Here is a 3,738-nt window from a genome sequence, read left to right as displayed (position 1 = left end):
CACTTGTTTGATCCAGGTGTGATATGGGCCAGTGTTACATACACAGCTCCAATTTGTAGTTTACACCTCATCAACACCAGTCTGTTCTGGTTCTGAATCCCTCAAAGAATTCCAATTATTTGTAGTTAAGGATGCTGATGCCAGCAACGCTGATTGGAGAGAGTGGTTTTCTTGTGACAAACGTGCCCCAATAAGGTGAATAAACATCTTCTAGGATCAATACTAAAATCATTTATACTTACGATTGTGTAAAACACTTGTGTGCTTAATGCTTCCAACCTCAAAATGTGGTTTTGATTACTGCTATTTTGAAAATCTCAGTTCATCACTGATATTAAATTAGAAGGTTTTCTTATTTACAGTTAGTACTGTGCTGCTTTGTTTTTTAATATTCCAGGTGTTTGTTGCTCAGTAAGTAGCACACTGTACATCTAAGTCCCAAAGATTATCTTTGTATATTTTTATCTTTCCCCTTTTTATTGCAGACTCAAAATTATATAAACCCTTGACAGCTATTCCAAATGATGGCTTTCCCCATTTTGGTGATAGTAGCTATTTACTCATCCAGTCCAAAATGACATGGGGGGAGGCACGAAAGAACTGCATGGATAGAACATCAGAACTTGCCAGCATTTTAGATCCATGCAGCCAATCATTTGTGTGGCTATTGATGCTAGAATATGGGAACCCAGTTTGTAATGCAGAGGAGAGTTAAGTATCTCAGAAGTGTGATTACTGAGTGAGAAGCTGCCTATACAGACCCAATAGTAACCAGTGAACATCTGAAATCATACCTCTTTGCAGAGCTTAGAGGCCTGACTCAGAGCTGCAAGGGAAGTTCCTCCATCCGTATGGGTTCAAGATCCTAGAACCCATTCCTGATTGTAGGGGACCATGAATGTTCACTAAAAAGAGTAAGCATGACCTGGTCTTTTAAAATCCAGCTGGAGAAGGATCAGAAGCCAAGTGATAGTATCTCTTCTACCTAAAAGTTCTTAAGAGGTAGAAATGTTTGGCCAGGAGGTAGAAGGTAGGTTTTAATCCCTCCTCAGCCTGGGAGATTCAAACCTAAATCCTCCAGTCTCTTAAGAGAACTGCCAGTATACAGTCTGTAACTGAAACTTGTCCACTTGGTGAGTAGGGCATTTAGCTCTGCTATTAATAATATTTCTGTTTTTTTAATCTAAGATTTATCAAAAATATCTTATCCAAAATTTCTGTTTCTAATAGAGACTGTAAATAATTCTGGAAGGAGGGAATTGAACTCAAGAGCCCCTCTTCCCACCTGAATGTCCTAATTACTGAGCAACAGTGCTCTTCTTTGCTTGCCCTCTTTGACCTGTTCTAGTCAGTTTGGTAACTATTGTAGACGTAATTGGCGTACTTGACTAGAAAAACAGACAGAGACCAGAAGGCTGATACTGCTTATTTCAGTTAAATGTTCTGAGATAAGGAATCCTGCATGCCTTGGGTTATCCTTAGGTTATCTTGATATCTTGCCCTATGCATAGATAGTTTGTTTAAGTAAACGTCCTAAATTTCTGTGTAATTTACTATTGTTTTGTTTCTCCAAGGTGTATTTTTTATCTCTTTCTCTGTCTTAAGTATAAATATGCTTGTAACCTTAGAGAGTCAGAGAAATCCTTTGAAACAGACAAGTGGGTGATTCCCCTTGCTGTATGGAATTCGCCCTGTGATCACAGTATAGCCCTAAATAAAGAAAAGCTGGCTCTGTCATTTCTGATTCAACCACAATGTGAAGTTTGATTTCTTCCACACTATCTAAACCATTGTTTCTAATTAAACTTGCCCAATCTGGTCTTCCTGCAAAATTAGAAAGGCATGAACCCAATATCCATTCTTATAAGGAAAAACTAGGTGAGGAACCAAAATGTATTTATATACATAAACATTAGTGTTACTCAAGGAGGTTCAACATTACGTAAAATTACCTATGTTCTTCTCAAAGAATAAGGAAGAATACATTAGAAAATAAAAAATGACATGCAAAGCATATTAATTTTATTACTCTATGAGATTTTCTAACTTAGCAAAACAAAAGAAATGTAGCTTCGAGGCTGCATATACCTTAATAGGGACAAACATCGCCTAAGAAAGAGACTTGTATACTCATAGGATGAGAATATAATTTGGCAGAGCATTTACATTTCATTTATTCTCTAGTCCATTTTTTGGAATACATTTTGGTTTCACAAGGCTGCATCAGTCTTTCGTGAGAGAGTTGAATTCAAACTACATCATTTCTTAACAGTTATGGCCCCTACCGATCCTCCACAGCAACCTGGGAAATGCCCTGAATCAGAAAGGTACAAGTCTTGGATCCCTTTCATGGCCATTGCTACTACATAGAGTTTTCAAAAAGTAAAAACTGAATGGAGGCTTCCTTGGATTGCAGACAAGTAGGTGAGTGCTGACTTTTCTGAAGAGTGGAAATGTAATTAGCCATTTACAAATAGTGTTTTTAAGACTAGTTCAGCTCCTAATAAACTTAGTTCATTACTGACTCTTCACTATTAGTATTTCATATTTACTATTTGTATTTCACTTGCCCAATTAAATTGGACTGATCAAATCATTATTTAGTTTTTATACATTAGCAAATAGCAACATGCAGAGTTATTAAGTGTCCAGGTCAGTAAGCATTGAGGACCCTTTCCCAAGGTTCTCAGCATCTGCGATTAACAGAGAACAGGAGCTAGTGGGAAAGGTGGGGGAGCAGAGGAAAGAAAAACTCTAACTAGATCATCATAATGAAATCCCGGGGAACTGTTCTATGATGGGCTACATACAGATAATCAAAAAGCCCAAGGCTGAATCAATGCAATCTTCCCAAGTTAGTCTCTACTGCATAGATTGAACTGATAACCAAGTGAACAGACATTCACTTTTGATTCCTGAAATGAATCCACATGCCTGTAGTGGTGCAAGCCAGAAGCTGGGGGGCACTACATCATGCCTTCCTGCTGAGCTAAAGCAGATAGGTTGGGCCAAATCTATCCTACCCACCCTGCAAGGGGGGGGGAGGTTTGTAGGGGAGGTGCAAAGCATCTTGGGTATAGGTGGATTAACAGATAGGCTAGGTCTGCCCAGGTCCAAGAGCCAGTACCAAATAGGAGCCCTGAGATCCTCATCAGCAGAGAAGAGAAAGCCATGGTTTTAAAATTGGCACTGTTTTTGTTCCCAGCAGGGAGAGAAAAATCGTGCCAAGTTTAAAACCATGGCTTTTGCATTTACTTCCCTGTGAGCTGCAAGTGGGGCCCCTCTGCCAATGTGGGGCAGGGCCAGGTACACCACAATGCAGTGCACCTTGGCGGGGGAGGTTGGGGATGGGGGTGGGACCAGGGCCAGACTGGGAGCACCACATCATGCTGCACCTCTGTGGCCTGGCGGGCAGTGGTGCTAAGGGAGGTGTTAGGGGGCTATAGATCTGGGAAGCCTTGAGGCAGCCTTCTCTTTGAGAACCCAAAGAAACATCAATATATGGCAGATGAGTGAAGGGGAGTCTGTTCCCAAAAGAAAATTCAAATATAAAGGGACTTTGGGGTGCCTTTAAGCTTTTTCAGATGCCGGTGAGGATGACACCTTGTTACACTGGTAAAATGAAGATAGGTTACCTGGGGTTATCAGATGGCAGGCAGGTTATAATGTGTCATGAATCCAATGCCTATATTTAGTTCATGAGTTTTTGTATCCAGTAGATTTAGGAAGTGAACTTCA

The sequence above is a fragment of the Gavialis gangeticus genome, unplaced genomic scaffold (assembly GCF_001723915.1).
Source record: "Gavialis gangeticus isolate Ggan-Ray unplaced genomic scaffold, GavGan_comp1, whole genome shotgun sequence".
Lineage (NCBI taxonomy): Eukaryota > Metazoa > Chordata > Crocodylia > Gavialidae > Gavialis > Gavialis gangeticus.
Note: the sequence above shows the minus strand (reverse complement) of the source record.